At 37.4% G+C, this 21,333-nt stretch overlaps 1 long non-coding RNA gene across 1 annotated transcript in view; it reads left to right on the forward strand.

Moving 5' to 3' along the window:
* Positions 1-21,333, forward strand: part of LOC136014400 (uncharacterized) — a 50,327-nt gene that overhangs the window by 15,904 nt on the left and 13,090 nt on the right. The window contains exon 2 of the long non-coding RNA XR_010612681.1: positions 16,656-16,728. This is a non-coding gene — a long non-coding RNA (uncharacterized LOC136014400). The remainder of the gene's footprint in view (positions 1-16,655; positions 16,729-21,333) is intronic.

Genomic DNA, 21,333 nt, shown 5'->3' on the forward strand with positions numbered 1-21,333 from the left:
GAACTAGCACAGTTCTTTAGCAGTGATGACCATCATGTATGCTTATTTGTAAAGACCTTGTTGAAAATGACTGTAGGGAAATTTATAAGACTGCGACCCAGGTTTCCCCTTCATCACCAACAGCACTTTGGAGAAGCTGAGTTTCATCTTTCCCGTTAAACAATGTGAGCAGTTGTAAGGGAACAGAGAAAAAGCAAACAGCCCTTTCCATAGGTCTGTGTAGCAAGGGCTCTTGACAAGCTGGCCCCCGAGCAACTGCCAGGTACCCAGCCTGGCTGCTGCCCATCCACCTGCTCTTAGCTCTGCACCAGGCTCCTGCTGGCTGGTTCACAAAGAAATGGCCAGGTGTTTGCTGCCTGCTGGCCTGGGCACATGTTGGCTGCCCGTTACTAGCCTCCTGCTGGCACCAGGCTGTTTTCCTCATGTCCCAAATCCCCTGCTGAGTGGCAGGTGGTATCCTTTCACCTTGTTCACCTTCCTGTACATTTCTTTTCTAAATGTATGACTTTGCTTCTATATATAAATACACACACGCATACAGTCTCATTCATGCCCCTCTGCATGCTTTTGTCCTGCCCATGAATCTGCTTTAATAAGCTGGTGTGGAGCAGCAGATTCCATTTAAGATCCCAGCAGCACACTGACATTATCACTGGTGTCAGTTTGCAAGCACATCTACAGTAATCGTTGCTGAGACAGCAGGTTTTGCTGTGAGATTCAGCAAGCCCTGTGATTCATTCCACAGCAGAGCTTCAGAAGCCGTGCTTTGAGTACTCGCAATTTTTGGATTCCCTGTAGAACAGAAAAGGTAGCTTTGGGATTTTTCTATTCTGTGTACCTCAGGGTGGAGATTTCTCCTACAAACACAACTATTTAGAAAGGAAATTAAAGCAAACTAGAACAGATCTCACTGAACAAACAGTCATTGCACTTTTTTTTTTTTTTATTGCTGACAAAATGAGAAAACAGAACAAAACACACACAGCATGCTGTGTTCTACACACCAGTTGAGTTTATGAAGTTGAATGGCCTTTATCTGGAGAAACTGTATCTTACTGTGAAAACAGGAGTAGATTTAGACTTCTCTGCCCATGGACACAGTTGCAGGTGAAGCAATAAAGTGAAAAGGAGCAAGATAATGTTAATGTAAGGTATGCAGTTTGAACATGAGTATTAACATTAGACTGTCCTTCCTTGCACAAATCTAAGTCAGTCATCTTTGCTGGAGCAACAACATGTTGTATGGTACGCTGTGGATACAATGAATCCCGTTCACACTCTAAATTTACTGTACCACCTATGTTGTAGGACATCCTACAGGAACCAAAGACAAACTTGCTTCAGGTGATACATCCATAACTGCACAATATATTTTGTGGAAATCTATGGGGATGTTTGCAAAATGAAATTCATGACAGAGTGAGTCCTGAGATCCAAATTCAAAAGCTAGATATGGTAGGGTACTTAACACTAGACTGCAGTATGTATAATATTTCAGGCTGCTTGCAAATATGATTGATTTTTAGATACAAAGCTTAAGCTGCACATTGGGAGATTAGTATTTTAGCTAGCTGCCCATTTACTGTAATTTCTGATAAGAACTAGCTTAATAAGCCTTTGAGATTTCTAGTGTATCTAAAGCCACAGGAATGGTTAGGAAAGCTTTAAATGGCACAGCAAGCACAAGGAAAAAAAAAAAATACTAGTCCAAATTTAAGGTTCGAAGTATCTGATTCTATTTGTTAGGGGTGGAGGATGTATTGTGGGGGGGTTTATTAGTGTTGTGTTGTTTGCTTGATTTTTCTATGACCAGTTGAGTGAAGAGGTTTTATAGGTATTAAATTTATTTGGTCCTCAAATAGAATTTCTTAGGTGTTAAATTAAATTCGGTTCTCAAATAGAATTGTTCACATACTGCAAGCTCCTGCCAAGCCTGGCGAGATATCCAGCCTTGTGGAATTTTGTAGTATGGACACTGGTAAGAATTACAGCATTGATTTGGCTGTTAGGCTGTAAGGGTCAAATTCATAATGATCTCAGAGCAAATATCAAGTAATATCAAGTAGCTGTTGCACAAAGAGATATCATTATGTGCAAATAGTCCATGAAGAGGGTCTTCTATTCTTGATCAGAAAAAAAAAGACTGAAGTGCAAGATTGCAAACATCACAGCTGCTCTCGATCTCTTCAAGTGCAGTGACATTATGGCTGTGGCCTGAAGATGCCCTGTTGTGGATGTAGATGGGACCATTTAAACCCCTGGTAGTTTAAAAATGGGAAGTTCTGTAACCTCTCTGAATTGCTATCTGTCTGACAGGTTTGTTTACAGGTGTTTTACAAGCTAAAAGTCACCTACCGTGCAGAAACAGCTGCTTTAATCAGGTAGAGACAGATGACTGCTTTAATGACTAGGGCAATAGAAACTACAAGAAGCTTGTAGGGCATTTTATTTTATTATTCACTGTTTTATTCTACATCCAGAGAAGTGTTTTTTTTTAAATATCAGTAAGAGAATAAATATGCTTTATACTGTATGGTGTGATAGGAATTAATGTTTTCTTAAACATGGTCTCTGAAAATTACTTTCTATAAGACATCCCTGACTAAGCATTTTTTGACAGTTCATTTAACCTTTACAAATAAATATCAAATAGAATTTTGGCAAACTGTAACATCACCCCTAACTAAACTTGATATTTGTCACATTTAAAAAAAACAGGAGATAAGAATCTTGCCTGAATAATTTATAAATCTTTAAACAGCTATTATCATGTAAAATGCAAACAGTGCTGCTGTCTATGAGGAAACCCCAAATAGCCACAACACTGTAGGTTTTATTTCTAACGTAATGAATCTTATGAATCTATAATTTTCTTTCACAGCAAATTTGGGGTTTTGTGAATTATGTCATTCCTTTTATAAAGCTGTGCTAAGAGACTAACACTTGTTTTTTCAGCCACTTTAGGAAATAATAAAGCTAGAACAAGGAATCATAGAATTATGGGATCACAGAATAGTTTGGGTTGAAAGGAACCTTTAAAGGTCATCTAGTCCAACCTCCCTGCAATAAGCAGGGGCATCTTCAATTAGATGAGGCTGCTCAGATTGTTGGTTGGTTGATTGTTGCTCAATGGTTGGTCATTCCAGCCTCACCTTGAACATCTCCAGGTATGGCACAACTGCCATTTCTCTGGGCAATTTGTTTCAGTGTTTCACGACCCTAATTGTAAAAAATTTCTCCCTTATGCTTGGTCTAAATCTACCCTCTTTTAGTGTAAAACCATTAACTCTTGCCTTATTGCAAAAGCCCTGCTAAAATGTTTACTCCCATCTTTGCTATAAGACCCCTGGAAATACTGAAAGGCCTCAATAAGGCCTCCCCAGAGCCTTCTCTTATTCAGGCTGAACAACCCCAACTTTCTCAGCCTTTCTCCATAGGAGAGGTGCTCCAGCCTTCTGATCATCTTCGTAGCCTCCTCTGCACTTGCTCCAACAGCTCCGTGTCCTTTTGATGTTGGGGCCCCACAACTGAACACAGTACTCCAGATGGGGTCTCACAGGAGTGGAGAAGAGGGCAAGAATCACCTCCCTTGACATGCTGGTCACGCTTTTTTAGATGTGGGCCAGGACACCATTGTCTTTCTGGGCTGTGAGCACACATTGCCAGGTCATGTCTAACCTTTCATCCACAAGTTCCCCCAAGTCCTTCTCTGCAGGGCTGCTCAATCTCTTCATCCCCCCCAGCCTGTACTGATACCAGGATTTGCCCCAGCCCATGTGGAGGACCTTGCACTAGACCTTGTTCAACTTCACGTTATTCAAAAGGGCTCATGTCTTGAGTTTGTTCAGCTCCCTCTGTATGACTTTTATCCCTCAGGCAAATGAAGAGACCACACACCTATGTCCTGTGTAGTGTTTTGATGCCTGTACAAAATGTTTATGGTTTATTAAGTGTTAGGGATAAATTAAATTTCCAATCAGTAATTTAAAAAGGAAAAATAACTCCAAGCTTCTATTATCTGTATTATATGTAAAAGAAGTCTTCTTTTCTGAGTTTTTGTGACAGAGGGAATTCAGAGACAGACTTCAACCATCTGTCGTTTGAATCTCAAATTTTCACAAGCAATGGCTACTTGTATATGCTGGACACTTTTCATTCATATTGACTGATATTGAAGAAAGATTACAGGCTGTTTAGAATGGATGTAATTAATGACTGCATCCTAACTTATGACTGCAAACTTTAAGGGAAAAAAACTGAAATAAATCCTCAGTAAATGGCCTTTAACTGTGCATATGGCGTGCATGTATATGCAGATAGTAAAGACTAGGTAGCCTGATCTTGCTTCTGTTAAAGCCCACTATTGAATGTATATTGGTGATTCTGTACACAACAGAAATATGCAATAGATCCTCAAATATTAATGAGAACTAGCTCCTTTTGTATCTTGCTGCAGTACCTCTCACTAGCTCCACAGGCGCAGAGAGGTATTTGATTTGAAAACAGATTTGAGCTAATGAAAGCAAAACAATCCCTCCAAGCGGCCCCTAACTTTAGTGAAATATCTACTTGTAATATGTCATTCTATATTTTTAATTTCCCCAAGCTAAGCATGCAATTTTACTTATTGATTGCCAATAACACTTGACATTTTTTCTTTTCAACTGTGAAATAACAAAAAATATTAAAACAAACAAAAAAAAAAACTAAAGACTTTCATAGTGGTTCAGAATTCATATCTCTGTTCATGCTCATGTTCCCTGCTCACCTCTGTGAACCTTACAATAGTCATAAACACCTTATTCATATCTCCACTAGTTTTCCTTATGTAAAGGCTTTAAATATTGACTGATGCTCTTTTACTCCTAATCCTCTAGATTACCTGTACACCATTTCTCTCTGTGGAATTTCCTTACTAAGTAAGTTATTTTGGCAGAGATTTAGGGTTTTTCCATGAAAAAAGAATGTATTTCTTATATGATACCTGAGAGACAGAATTTCATATCACAGGGATGTTATAGTTACAGTTGAGCAGCACTTAAGAGTTGAGGCCTTTTCTGCTCCTCACACCTCCCCATCAGGGAGTAGGCTGGGGGTACACAAGAAGTTGGAAGGGGACACAGCCAGGACAGCTGACCCCAACTGACCAAAGGGATATGCCATACCATATAATGTCATGTTCAGTGTATAAAGCTGGGGGAAGAAGAAGGAAGTGGGGACATTTGGAGTTCTGGCATTTGTCTTTCCAAGTAACTATCACCGGTAATGAAGCCCTTCTGTCCTGGAGATGGCTGAACAATTGCCTGACCATGTGTCATGGTTTAAACCGATCCACAGAGCTTATTCACTCACTCCCCAACCTTTCTTCTTTTCCCCTCTTTCTTTCCTCCCCCATCCACCTCCCCACTCCCGGAGCGATGGGGAGGAAAATTGAGAGACTGTAACTCCCATGGGTTGAGATAAGAACAGTCCAGTAACTAAGGCATAACATAAATCACTACTGCTACCACCAATGATAATAATGATAAGAGAAAATAACAAGAGAAAAGAATACGATACCACTGCTGAACAAGTTCAACCCCCCTGAAGAGAGACCGTGCCCTTCCAGGTAACTCCCAGTTACCTCCCTGGGCATGATGTACTGTAGTATGGAATACCTCTTTGGCTAGCTTGGGTCAGGTGTCCTGTCTCTGCTTCCACCTAGACTCCCCTCGTCCCTGGCAGAGCATGAGACTCATAAAGTCCTTATCCAGAATAAACATTACTTAACAACAATTGAAAACAATCGGTGTCATCAGCTCTGTTCCCAGGCTGGAAGTCAAAACACAGAGCTTGCACCAGCTACTAAGAAGGAGAAAAACAGCTACTGGTGAACCCAGGACACCATGGGAATGAGTGAATGAATTCCTTGCTTTGCTTTGCTTCCGTGCGTGGTTTTTGCTTTACCTGTTAAACTGTCTCTGTCCTAACACAAATTTTCTCACTTTTATTCTCTGACACTCTCCTCCATTCCAGCAGGTGGGGAGCAAGCAAACGGCTCTGTGGGGCTTAGTTGTTAACTGGGGTTAAACAATGACAATATATTGTGCTTGGCTTCTGGGCTTGTAATGAAAAGAGCTTTGTGCGAGCACAATTTAGATTAGAATCACCTTTATTTCCCTGAAAGTATTTGGAGTCATTGTTTCAGCAGAAAGTGAGCCTAAACTCAAGTTTGTAATAAAAGCACAAAAATACTGTATTTGATAACAAAGATAGTGATGGTATTGAAATGTAGTTTTGGTAAAAAGGAGCATTTTCTTTACCCATCACACACAATGAAAGATGTGCCTTCCCTTTAATGCTCCCCATTCTTTCACACTCCTAGCCATGGAGGCTCTATTCTACACTATCTAGAAATCTGTAATGATAAGTGGAAGGTCAAAACTTGCATCACTGAGAATACAAAAAGACAATCTTTTATCTGTGGGTTAACATTCACACTCTCTACATTGTTTTTCACCTTATAAAATGGGAAACTCATTGTATCCTGAGAGTTTCTTTAATGAATTTTTCTGGCACTGAGACCCTCCTATGCTTGAAGGCTTTTTCTTTTCGTGACTCCCAGGGTATAGACACAAGTTTTAAACAGGCTGTAATGACATGGTATACTCAGCTCTTATTAAATGACAAGTATTGTGCAGGCTGAGGAACTGAGGAGGGTGATTCCTGATGGAAGTAGTGTCACCTCTTTCCCTACTTCCCTCTTTGTAGCAGTTCCATTGCATGTCCTGGGGTCTACTATTCCACTCCCCAGATGTCTCTGTGAAGTGCTGGCCTTCAGGACACTTAACAGACAGACCAGTAACGAGTGGTGTCCCTCAGGGATCCGTGTTGCTACCGGTCCTGTTTAACATCTTCATCACTGACATGGACAGTGGGATTGAGTGCGCCCTCAGCAAGTTTGCCGATGACACTGAGCTGTGTGGTCCGGTTGATACGCTGGAGGGAAGAGATGCCATCTAGAGGGACGTCAACATGCTTGTGAGGTGGGCTGATGCCAACCAACCTCATGAAGTTTAACCATGATAAGTGCAAGGTCCTACACCTGGGTCGGAGCAATCCCAGGCACAGCTACAGGTTGGACAAAGACGAGACTCAGAGCAGCCCTGCAGAGAAGGACTTGGGGGTGCGGGTCGATGAGAAAATGACCATGAGCCGGCAGTGTGTGCTTGCAGCCCAGAAAGCCAACCGTATCCTGGGCTGCATCAAAAGGAGCGTGACCAGCAGGTCAAAGGGGGTGATCCTGCCCCTCTACTCTGCTCTTGTGAGACCTCACCTGGAGTATTGTGTGCAGTTCTGGTGTCCTCAGCATTAAAAGGACATGGAACTGCTGGAACAAGTCCAGAGGAGGGCCACGAGGATGATCAGGGGGCAGGAACACCTCCCATATGACGATAGTCTGAGCAAGTTGGGGCTGTTCAGCCTGGAGAAGAGAAGGCTGTGTGGAGACCTCATAGCAGCCTTTCAGTACCTGAAGGGGACCTATAGGGATGCTGGGGAGGGACTCTTCATTAGGGACTGTAGTGACAGGACAAGGGGTAACAGGTTCAAACTTAAACAGGGGAAGTTTAGATTGGATATAAGGAAGAAGTTCTTTCCTATTAGGGTGGTGAGGCACTGGAATCGGTTGCCCAGGGGGGCTGTGAATCCCTGGCAGTGTTCAAGGCCAGGTTGCATGAAGCCTTGGGTGACATGGTTTAGTGTGAGGTGTCCCTGTCCATGGCACGGGGGTTGGAACTAGATGATCTTAAGGTCCTTTCCAATCCTAACTATTCTATGATTCTATTTGGGCTGGTCACACACCAGTCAACCTCCACCCAGAAAGTGAATGGTTGTACAGTGGTGCTGCAAATGTGGAAATGCACCCCTTTAAAATGCAGGCAGCCCAAACTGGCACTTTGCTGTCTTGTAGATACTGTGCACTGTCTCATGATGACCTTCAGGGACTAAAAATAGGAAGTCCTATTAAAAAAAAAAAACAACAAAAGACAGAGAAAATCCTTCTTCCTGGACTTAAACTTTCATAAACTAAAAGCTAGGTGCAGAGAGCAAAGCAATTTTTATGTTGGAATTTTGAAAGATTGATTGTCTTATTTACTTGCACAGTTATGAGGATTGAGTTATAACACCTGTATTTACCTGACCTCTAACAATACATATTCTCACTATACACTTAACAGTTCATTTACTGCTGTTACTGTTCGCCTGTAAATGTACCCACTCTTTTGGTGGCTACTGGAATATGAAGAAAAGTGTGAATTCTACAGTTAAAACCTTTTTAAGCTTTTAGCTTAAATGTATCCAGGATAGTCTAAGCTCATTTGCTTTTACACCAAAATTATCTATTTGCTTAAATATCGCTCTTCCAGAATTTACCCTCTGTTTTGTTTAAAAACAGCAGTTATACCTCATTTAGACCTCTTTCTAGGCTAGGTAAAAGAGTATATTTTAATCTCCTTACAAAACAAACTCTCCTCCCCAGGACCCTTCTAGTGTTTCCCTACTAGTCTTCCCATCAGAGTTCATCTTGATTAAAAATGTTTCTGATCATGTCAGTTCACAGAATCATACAGCCATAGAACAGCTCAGGTTGGAAGGGACCTTGAAAGATCATCTGGTAAAATCTTTCATGGGTAAAAGATTCCAGATGAGGTTATCTGGTTACCCTGCGCAGTTGCATCTTGAAAACCACTGGTGATGGGGACACTACCACATCCCTGCAATGTTGGTCCAGTGAATGTTTGTTCTTGCTATAAAAAAAAATCTTTTTTACATCAAAATGAAAGATCTCCTGGCGCAACTTTTACCCATTGTTCCTTGTATTCTCCATGTGGTTCCTCCATCTCTTTGTAGCTGTCCTTTAAGTATTGGACTGGAAAACTGCGATGAGGTCCCCCTCAATTATCTTTCTCTTCTCCAAGGAGAAAAGACCTAACTCCTTCAGTTGATAGATTTAATTTGCAAACGGATGATTAGAATGTGTTCAGCTACTTATATTTGTTTATTTATGGTTAGGAAAATCCATCTTTTGCTTTATTAGTTCTTTTCATTCTTCACAGAAGGTTTTATATCAGGATCCCTGACTGCTATAACAAATGCAAAAAGAATAAATTTTAAAGAAAATCTACACTTCTTATTCTCAACACTGAAAAGATAAAATAGACCTTGAACCTAGATTATAATGGTTTACATATATTCAAAGAATGCTCTGTTTTCCCCAAGAAGTTTCCAGAAATCAATTTTTGAGTCCAAAAAACATGAGTCTCCTGTGCATATAAGGAGAAATTATCATCTTGAGATATTTCTTACTGCTAATTTTCCTTGATCATATTGATTGCCACCTTTTTTCACCTAAGCTTTCTACATGAAATATTAAATCCGAAGACATTGTTTGAGCATGCAGAGATATACCTACTGCTCTGATAGTTATTTTCAACATATGGAATGTAACCAGTATATAATTCCAATGAATCTATTTGAATTTGTATTAATATACTGAACAATATTTGCCAGGTTTATTTTGGCTATAAAGACATGACAATAGGATTTGGAGGACATGCTCTTTAATATTAAATGGAAATAAAGAAATATTAACGTAACATTTAGTTGAGTAATCAAGCATACACAAGTCAGAAGATTCAAAATACGGCAACATACCGTGCTAGCTCAATTTAAATTGCCCATCCTGTAATTTTATGTCATGCATTATTCAGATTCATACTTAACAATGAAAGCAACAATGTGAAACACAATTGTTCAAATAGGCTATGTACACAGAGACATTTTGCTTCACAACCTAGATGAGATCTAAAAAAGCAGTGCTCAAATCCAAAAGGTTAAATTCAGATTAGGGAATAGAGTTTAAAATCACTGTAGGAATTAGAGTTTATGACACTGAGATGTCTGGATCATTCCTAGGAGGTTTCTGTCCAACCTGTCAGACAGCTTATATTTATAAAGCTCCTATGCAAAATCTGAAAACAAAGAAAGTGTGTTTTTAGATATGAGCTTTCTCAAATATCTTTGGATTTAGTATGCAAGGTGAAATGTAGCCTATAGCGACTTAGAAAACATTGCAATATCACCTTATTTTATGCTTTAGAAGTAATTACTCAAGAATATTAACTTGTCAAATGAAAAAGTTGATTTCAGTAAAGCCAAACCTTCTTTGAACATTACCGTGTCAAAAATCAAATCAAAATTACCTTTGTGCAAAAAATACCAAATGTATAAAACTTAGTCAACAGAGGTAGGGTTTCAATTGCCCATATATAAACAATTAACAGCAAGTTAGATGCCCTGGGATATTTTCCTTCCTTCTCAGCTGATTCTTTGCAGCAGCATGAGTCTTTCATAGGTCCTTGATCATATCTGTCAGCCCTCTGGAACATATTTGATACACTGCGACATGTAAAGAGATTTCTTCACACTAACACAGGATGAATCTTTCTCTGGAGATTAAACTTTTCTCAGGACAAATTCATGCAACCAGCCTTCATTGTTTCAGACATCAGAATTTTAACTTATATCTTAGAATGAGATTCATATCACCTGTTTCAGAAGCTGTCGATGTACATCTTAGACCCTACATTTCTCAACTTGAAAAGAAGACAAGATGATTGGAACAAGCTTGAACTTTTCCATACCACATTATTTCTCACACAGCAACATGAATACAGAAAGTATTGATAATTTCCTAGACACTTTTGGTCTGTGTACTCAATAAAGTCAATGTAGCCTTAGCCACTCTTCAGGCTTATTTAAGGCTTAATACCATGATGTTGCTCTCCTTTTATGTCCTCTTTCCCCGTACATAATCAGTAACTGAATTCTGGAGCTGAAAGGACACTGAAAAAGACCATAGTAGAGCTAAATTCTCTGCCCTCACAAATGGATTCAACCTGATTAATTTCAGGGAAATTGCTTCACTGATTTTAGCTGTTATTCTGGAATTATATTGATATGTATGAGACCAACATGTAATCCAGTATTTGTTGTTTGTGCACATACTGCAGCAAATAGAATGGAAATGTTACTGCTCTGTATGAAGGCACCATAGAATATTAAGCTACCTAATAGTCCAGTAGCTTCATGATCTGAAGACTATTTAGATAACAGCTAATAATTTTCTTGAAATCAAAGTGCTACTGCCTGCTTTTACAGTTTTATACTTGTCATCTACTCTTCTCATTCAAGGAAACATAATTTTCCACAGTGTGATCATTTATAAAATTCTAGTATGTGCTATAACATTTGTTGTTGATTCACACTTAGCCTGAGACAGAAAGTCTGCTGCCTTACAGGGGAAAATTGAGTTTAAGCTGTAATCTATGATGAAGTTACTATTCCTTCAAGGAACAACTCAGTAATGGGCAACTTCAAGAGCCTTTGGGTTATTTCAGCATTCCTGGACATCTGAAGTGATAGAGGTTTTCAAGAAACTTCTGCCGGAGACATGAACTAAATAAATATATTTTCCTCCCAGACAAAAAGTTTAGTTAGGTGGGTTTAGGAAACCCTGGAATGACACTCACCGTTCTAACTCATAAGAGTTGTGTTGAAATGTATCCCTAAAACAATTTAATAAGATAGATTGCCTGGTTATGCTAGAAATATATTAGAGTACTTTACAGAGATTTTTTTTTACATTCATTGTAATTTGTAATATTATTTTATCATAAGTGGAAACGTTAGACACATTGGTGTCATGGGCAGTTTGGTAAGAGAAAAAGGAAAGTTATTTCAGCCTAGCCTGTCTTAAGGCATGGAATACCATAACTTCATTAAGACAATGATATTTATACTTATATATCAAAGACTGCACCTGTATTACAGCGATCTCCTGATTACCCTTTTCTCACTGTCATGCTTGTTATTGATCTGTTATTGTATATTCTCTTTTATGAAAAGCAATGCAAATATTACATAAAAATTAAATTTGCCTGAAACTTCAGCAATATTTCAATTTTGATTGAAATAAGTCAGTGTTGAAACACTTCATAGCTGAAAAAAACATTTTGCTGACATGCTGTTAATAGTTAATGCTGAAACACTTCACAGAGAGTCTTCAAGTTTTATTAAAACCTCCCTCCGAAGGATTCAATCCTATACTCTTTTTCACATGTTCCATACCTGATGATGCAGGTACTGACCTGAGGTACATATATATTTAAAGCTGTTACTATTGAATTAGGGGAATCTAATCTCAAAATGTTTTGAAGCATAGTAACAACTTCAACAGATATGTCCCAACACTCAAGCCAGTGCCTCCACCGATAAAAAAATATACTCCTGAAATTAGAGAAGCTGTGATCTAATAGCTTTCTTCTATGAAGAGATGTGAATTTATTTCTGAAGTTACTCATTTAATCATGATTCCTTTTTTAAATAGGGGAAAAAAGTGCCCAGCAGTAACAAAAAATACTTTTAACTTTCATTCCAATGCAAAATCACATGCATTGATAACCTTGATAACTGATGCGGAATTCAGTACTTGATCTCTGGCCATCTGCAATAACAATCACAACAGGTTAACAAAATAACATAAAAATTGCTTTGGCTGCAAGTCACATTAGTTAGCCTTATCCCTCAAAGACAAGAGGTTTTCATGTTGGGGAAAATTTACAGAACTACTCACATTTTTAGATCAATGGACATGTCTTCTTTGAATCAGCTGTGTAGCTGTGTAGTATCTGTGTAGCACCTATGGTGGATCTGCAATTTGCAGCCAGTGCTTGATATTCTTGCTATTGTTCACTGTATTTTGGCTATTTGTGTTACTTAAATCTGTGAATTAGCAAGCTTGAAATCATGCTAGGTGTTCTCAGAGATATGGTCAGCTTCATAGCTCTTTACAGGTTACTTCTGCCCCTCTGATGTGTGGCCCTAGGCCTCAAGATATACATAAATATTACCCCAGTTTGAAAATTTTAGATTTCAGAGAAAAAGTGATACGTCCTGCAGTTTTTGCCATAGTAAGATAGTCTTTCTACCTGTTCCAAGATCTCCGAACAAGCCATGTAATATCATTAAAAAGGCTGTATATCAATTAATCAATTAATGTCTTTGGCTATTAGGTGTTAATTTTGAGTATAATGAATACCAATCTCCAGTTTTGAAAAGTATCCATTTCCATTTTTACTGTGTCTCTAATAGTGGCTAATTAATGGGTAACTTCTGATTTTTGCTGACCCTCACATAATGTGTTCCCCATCCTCAGAGTACACTGCAGTACACTGTGCTCTGTATCGGAGTAGAGTGCACACACACTCTGTATTCTTCAGGGAGTGCAATTAAATGGAAACAAATGGATCTTCTGAATCCAAGAAGAGGAAAAATTAACATCAAGATAGGATTAAAAAGCTGCATGAAAACAGAAACACTTTAAGTGACTTGTTTAATTAATTTGTCTAGTTTTCATGACAACAGCATTGATCATAAAGGATTAATTCGATATTAACGCAGATGTCACATTGGATGTCATGTCTGTTGGACCTCCTCTGTAATTCAGTATTAGCTAAATGTGCTATTAAAAGAAAGTGTTACTTGTAAAAAAGGTTGGGTTAGAGAATTTGAGTTTACATTATATTCTTTTGCCATTATAGAATATTTACAGCTGGAATGAAAATGAAAGGCTTAAAGCTGTTAAGAAGGCATAAAATGTATCCATTTGCAAATGTAATATTCCTTAAATGGTGAGATTATGTTCTTTTATAATCTAAATCTCAGAGAATAGCTAAACTATCTTGTATTTAGAACAATCAAAGCAATAAAAGAAGTGCATTAACTTGCTGTAATATGTTATCAGCATTGAATTTTGTATCATAACTGTGTTCTCTAGCCAGCTTTTTTCCTGCTGAAATAGGGACATACTTTTGTGTCCTTTCTCTAAAAGCATTAAGAAAAAAATGTACATTTACTAAAAATAGATGTATGGAATTATCACTACCATACTTCACAGTTGAAACAAATTCCCATTATATGGGAATTGCAATAACAATAGTCTTTTCCAGTAACTAAAGCCAGAACCTGGAGTGATGTAACTCAGCTTCTTTCCAGTGCCTTCAGTGGAACTGTGCTAATATACAAATCACTTCTTTAGTGCTTTTAGTGTTCAAAGTGTTAAAACTCATATTAGCTGAATACTTATACTTGCATGGCCTCAATCTCATATCCTATTAGCATGTATAAAGGGAATATCTTAAATCCTGCAAGAATTTGGGACACACCTGCTAAAGTCAATGTTGGAATAATTCTTAAAAATCTGTTTTCTTTTTCATTGCAGGAAGTACGACCTTATATGAAAAATGACCAGTTATTATGACATTTAAAAGACTAAGGCTTTGGTCTTGTTTGTTACTTGAAGGTTTTATCATATACTTTCCATTGAAGAGTTAGTGGATGGTGTATACATAAGTAAAAGACATCGGATGTAAAAGACATCGGATGCTGAGCCCAGAAGCTGTGAGATCTCAGGGGAACTTAAGTAGGCTCAATACTCTAAATCCCAAATGGACCACTATCCTGGGGCCAGTCACAGATCTATTCAGGAATACTCTTACACACACCATTTTCTGATAGCTAGTTTTACTTTCCTTTCCACTGGTTAGAGCACTGCTTTAAGGGGTTGACTATGAAGGTAACAGTGTATTTGAATAAGTATTTGAATAATACAATACAGAGCATACTGTACTATGTCCACTGAAATCACCCTTCAAGGACACTCTCTGCTGAGAGACTTGGCTTGAGGGAAGGATTTTGCATCCAGCCAGTAGGGTTCTGTGTAGGCCAAAAGGCAAGGAGAAGGAATTGGGCTAAAGGAAGAAACAGGATTTGTTTATATTTGCATTTAACATGTTACCCCTTGCTAATTCATGGGATCGTCTTTTGCAGAAGGATTATTTTACCACATACTTTCCACATTTGCAAACAAGTGGCCCAGGCAACCACATGTAAAATATGTATGTCAGTCACTATCTGTTTATTGAAATGGTACTGACTACAGTGATTTCACTCAGCTATTTCCTATGTGTTTTCAAAGACTCACATATGTTTTTTCCTAAGAAAAATCTGTGTGAATAATGCCATGCTGCAAAACAACTACTCAAAACAGCAGTTCCTAAAAAAGAGGTTGCCAAGTGTCACAGTAGCAAACTCTTTGAACTGTACCTGCAGAAAGGAATGCACGGGAGTATTTTTGTAGTCCTCCGCAAAAGTCTCCACTTTGGGTTTCGCATTCGACAAATATCATAAAAGTGCAAACATCTGAGTTTTAAGTGCTTAGTTTAAAACAATTATCTTGTTTTAAATAACACCTTATTTGACTTAAGTTCTGTTTATAATTTGGAATTGAGAGAGGTTAGCCGAGCTGATTTACTGTGATGGAGGGTGGGCTCAGAACACACATATTCAAACCACACAAATAACAGGTGTATAAAATACATTCCATTGAGCTCACATCGGGATGAACTGCCTCTGTGAGCTGCCTTTCTCTTCTGTTTGGTAGTGAAATACTGATTTGGGGTCAGATGAATTATGACTTCACATGTAAATATTTTACACATTAAGATAAATTGAAACATTATGACCACAATGAGCATTTTTTTTTTATTAAGGTGAGCAATTCTGAGCTAATTAAGACTACTTTCTATGTAGTAAATGAACACTATTGAGAGAAAAATAATTCTCCAAATAGCCAATGACAAAGAAAATAAAAAGATTCCAAACTTACTTTAAATTTAAAACTATTTTGCTTAAATTCATCATTTGACATTAACATTCTGAAAGTTAGCTGTCTAGTCCATGCTGTCACCTCTCCTTTAGCTCTCACCTGATGAGGAGAGTCAAGCATCTCCAGGGGGTGATTCATCCCACCTATCCAGGTTACTGTACAAGTGAGGATGATTCATTACTACAGTTCCTGCAGCTTGCAGCCTCGTTATGGCAACAGCAGTGCAGAAACCCATTATGAAGGCAGACACTGATCCAGAGAATTTGCCCTGTCTACATAGTCTCTAGACTATTCTGCATTGAAAACATAGAGAACTTCCAATACAACAGATAACTGTTCATATAGAGAAAACTAAATCCTCTTTAAAATAGGGTATAACTGTGAATAAGGAATCTATCCAAGGAGCATTGAAATGTATTTCCAGAAAGAAAATAACCAGAAAAATTAGGAGCAACTATCAAAGATATTGTTACAAATTCTTTCCCCAGCATTCTTTGGGGGCTTCTGAGTATCTCTGCTAATTTGTTTTGAAGAGCTTTTACCAGTGTTCAATTCCCAACAGATAGAGAAAAAACTTTAAACATATATGCATATGAAAAAAAAAATTACTAGTACTGTTCCATATACTTGTGCAGGAAAGACAAAAATATATCAAAAGATTTGCAGAAGCCATTTCCTCTTTTGTATATAGGGGTTTGCAAGACTGCAATGAAATATGAGTGCATCGATACTTTCTTATAAAGACTTGGATCTCAAACAGTACAGCTATCTGAACTTTTACAAATGCTTGTAGGTGTTTGAATCCATGAGCTGAAATTTCTCAAGAAAAGGTCATTGTAAAACATTTTGGATAATCTCTAATTGATCGTGTCCTTAAATTTCATAGCCTACCCTAAAGTCTGCATCATGAAACTGAACAATTGGACTGGATTTCAAGAAGATTGAACTGTACATCTAAGGTTTGTTTTTATTCTACCTAAATCACACAACTTCTTATTGTATTTCTTCTTGTGTGAAGGTTTCTTTAATACTATCTAGGTTATGAAATTATAAATATCATTTAGCATGACCATTTAAAATACTACTGCAAATTATATCCCTTGAAATATCATGTTAAGTAAGTCTCTTTAAATGAGGAAAACTATTACATCTATTTAGAAATGGCAAGCAAAATATGATGAAATTTAAATAACCCCAACAGCTGCTCATCACACAGAGTTTAATGCTTGCTGCAAAACTACCTTAAAAAAAGCTGTTATATTCACGTTTGGTAAGAAAGAGCTCAGAGCTTCATTGGTCAAAACCCTTCCAGGTAAGGAAATGTTTCCTTATATTTGATTTCACTTTTTTTCTGTTGCCTTATCCGTTTTCTTTAGATCTTAAATACCAATCAGATGATACAGTATTCAAAAGCCTGCCTGCATGTCTTGGGGCATCTCTGTCATATAAGTGGAGCCACTCTGAATACATATTCTAGAATATATTGAGGGATCCTTAAAAATGAAGTGAACCTCCTTTTTCAGCAATGCACCTGTAAGTGTGATTAATATTAATACATTTTAAGAATGCATACTCAGTATGTTATATATTCCCTGAAGCAAAACTATGCCTTCAGTGCTGTTGGAATAGCCATGTATCTCACAAACAAGCATTCTGGCTACAGCAAGAGAGGCCATCTGCATGCCTTTGTAACTGGTGCTGAGCAACTAATTCAGTGAGCAAATAATATACTCAAGTCATTTAGGTTCTTTTCCAGAATCACAGGCTTCCCGTTATTAACTTGAATAATCAGGCTTATTATTTAGCAAATTTTATATTCAGACTTCACTCCTCTGATATCTTAATCATGTTCATTATTTGTCTTTGTATACTGACAACCGTGCTGTTTCTGCATCCTACTTGGCTCATCTAAACAGAAAATAAGTTATGAGGAAACTTAAGAAAATAGCTGAATCTTTAAGTGTTTTGGAGAGGGATAGTGAAAGTAAGTAAATAGACTGGAAGAAATCAAATGAAAATGAGGGAGGAACTAAAAGGGTAATAAATAATTTCTTTCTCTTGTACAGACCACTCGCACAACAATCTTTCGTGAAAAATAACCAAAACCAAAACCTAAAACTTAATTAACTTTATATACATTGGGGTTTTTTTCCCAATTCACAGAAATACCACATGTTTACCAACTTTAACAATGCTTGAAAACAGAGACTGCCTGGTTTACTAGCTTTTCTTGTTAGGATGAAAACACAGGAAGGGAGGAAATCTATTGCTTGAATCTTTCAGCAGTGGTTTATCTCATAATAAATAAATATTTTTAAAGGTACATCACTGAAATTGCTACAAGAAAATACAGGAAGGATGGAATAAAAGAAAAAGGGACTTGCTCAATATTTGCAAGAAGTTTGAATATTGTCTTACATCTCAGGAAATCAAATCATGAATGTCAATCATGTGGAAACAGGAAACAGTAGAGCACACATGTACACAGGCCTAGAGCTTCAGTTTGTATAAACTCAGCAAAACTCCATTGATCTTAATGGAGTTTATTCAGTTTATACTGGATGGTAATCTTCACTGAAATACTGAATGAATAACTTTTAGTAGCAAAACCAGAAACAGAAAAAGTCAGAAGATTTTCTTACACAGACTTTTTTAGACGAATGCAGCGTGACTGAAGAATACTGAACCCAGTGAAATAAGCACTTGCAGACTGCAGTCAATAGTGTTCCATTGGTTTGCACTAACCAATGATGTAGATTAGTGAGTTTAATTCCTGCTGCACTTCTATATCTCTACATGTACTGGAATAAAAGATTGCTTTTTCTAAACCCTTTGCCTTGAAGTTGTTTAATGGAAAGGCAATGAAAACTCAATATGTAACAAATGAATTAAAGGCAGTTTGGGTAGATGTGGGTATTTCCATTATTTCATTATATGCTCAACTACTGGTCCATGAATAAAAGTTTATTTATAAAGGTCTGAATTGTGCAATACCAACTTGAACTGAAATATTAAATATAGTTACTATTAAATACTTACTTTTAAGCTTATTGAACTCTCTCCTTAAGAACTATATGAAATGCAACAGTAGAATTTTATTTTTGTCAGGAAAGATATTTCTCAGGAAGAATCTACTTACTAAAATCATCTAAAAAAATTAGGTTTGCCATTTTCTTGTGCAATTGCCAAGTGTTTTTATTTATTTATTTTTTTAAAGATATCACTATTTCACATTTTGCTTTTTTTATGACTACAGGAAGGTTGACTTTAATATAATGGAGCAGCTGTCAAACAAATGACCTAATATTTAATTTTCAAATATATTGCTCCTTACAAAAAGGGAGGAATCAAATTTCATTTCAAACTATATTACCAACTTTATTAAGGCAGAGATGATTACTCACCTGCGCAAAGCTGCAGGTTTACAACAGATGAAACATCCCTAGATACAGGATTTTGAAGATTAATGATTTAGTCCTGTGTCCTGGGAGCTGTTTTCCTTTGAGACTGTGAAGAGTCTTAAGAGATGAGAAAATCAGATCACAGGATTTAAACAATGAAACTCAAAATGAGAAATGTTTCAAATTAAATCTGAAAGCCTTCTGTTGATTTTGACTTTTGTGAAGTCAAGACAGATCAGCTTTACATTGAAGGGGAAAAATAAAAGATCAAAAAGGCCAGATACACAGCAACAGCAAAGCTGAAAGTTAATACTGCAAGGGGCAATGGGTTAAAACTTAAACAGGGGAAGTTTAAATTGGATATAAGGAAGAAATTCTTTCCTGTTAGGGTGGTGAGACACTGGAATCGGTTGCCCAGGGAGGTTGTGAGTGCTCCATCCCTGGCGGTGTTCAAGGCCAGGTTGGATGAAGCCTTGTGTTGGATGGCTTAGTGAGAGGTGTCCCTGTCCATGGCAGGGGGGTTGGAACTAGATGATCTTGAGGTCCTTTCCAACCCTAACTATTCTATGATTCTATGATTTTCAAAAGGGTACAGTAGTTCTCTGTATAGATGAGTTTAGTGGGAATTTCAACTTTATATACTTGCAGAGAATATACAGAGTTGTGCCTGATTTTACAGGCACCAACCCAGAAGAATTTTCCAGTTTCTCTTTCCTGTGTCCTAAGGTCATGTTTTTGTTGCAGTCAACTTTGTCATCAGGCAACGAGAGCAACATTCCTGTTCCACCAGTTCTTCTCCTACTGCCTCCTCTTCCTTCCCCAGGAAGGAGAGTATGGAAAGCAAATTGGAGTAATGCTTCTTCCTGGGAACTCTCTAGGTAGCCCAGAGGGTTTGAGCAGGACCAGATGTGGATGCAACACTGGTGAGGGCAGATGTCTCCTGGAAACTCAAGTTTGTGCTACCCAAATACTTGAGAGCTTCCCTTCACAGAGGTAATATTTTTGGTGCCAAACCACTCTGCCTGACTGATTCTTTCTTTTATAACACCAGAGAGATCAAAGTTAGTTCTTCTGCATATGCGAGAAGTACTTCTCTGAAAGTTTGTTTCCACCAGTCTTCATTAGAGTGCAAAAGCTGTGTTTGAACACAAGAGTTGCATCAGATGGAAGAGTGTATTCTCAGATTCTTCAGTACGAGACATTACACTGATTCTCATTCATCTGTTTTACCTCTATAGAACAAACTATTTTCACCTGAAATGTAACTGTAAGAAATGAGGTGTTACCACTTACGTTGCAAATAAATATTCCTGTCATCTACCTATCTGTTTCATGCAAACACCCATGTCATCTTTTAAGTTTCATCCTAGTTATTCTTTATAAAGCACAGTTTATGTCAGTTATACTGCAATCAAGCATTTGAAGGCATTATCAGATGGAGGAAAACTTCACTATGCAGCGAACTGGATAAACTGCGTACTATGATGACAGTAAATAAATAAATAAAGTGATTAGCTATCTCGTAGTGCCTGAATTGAAACCAGAATAAAGAGTAATTACATATATCTCAGTGAATGTAAGTAAGTTAGTATTATCAAAGAATAGCAACATATATACCTAAATAGGTCACAAAATCTTACCATTTTTTATTCATACTTCTTTTGTTTGTATTCTCTGAACAGTTAGAGGATGAACTTCTCTCTTAAATATCACATAACATGTAATTTTTATACAAATCCCTGCCCACATGCATAACAAATATAAACAATTATACCTTAGTCCAAATTAATTTTTCTGCCTTTCAAAAGACTCAAGCACACAAAATCCTTTAAGTTAAAGTAAGGAATGTACCTCTTAAATAGGAAACTCAGAATTGGGACACATTTAAAAGGTGGATTAAGTATGAATATGAGAAAAAATTAAAGTGGCAGTTTACAATAGATTTCAATCACTTTTTTTCCCCATTAAATTAATTTAAAATTCCATTTAAGTATTTCTAATTTCTTAAGGAATGGATTTAAAATAATATCTATTATAGAACAGTTGCCTTAAAATCAAGAACTGCAAGTGTTTGCACGAGATATTCACCAAAGATTTCGAGAGGCAAGAGCAAAATTTATAATAAGAATTATAATTTTGAAGTAGAAATTGACATCAAAGGGA

This window comes from Lathamus discolor, chromosome 5 (assembly GCF_037157495.1).
Source record: "Lathamus discolor isolate bLatDis1 chromosome 5, bLatDis1.hap1, whole genome shotgun sequence".
Taxonomy (NCBI): domain Eukaryota; kingdom Metazoa; phylum Chordata; class Aves; order Psittaciformes; family Psittacidae; genus Lathamus; species Lathamus discolor.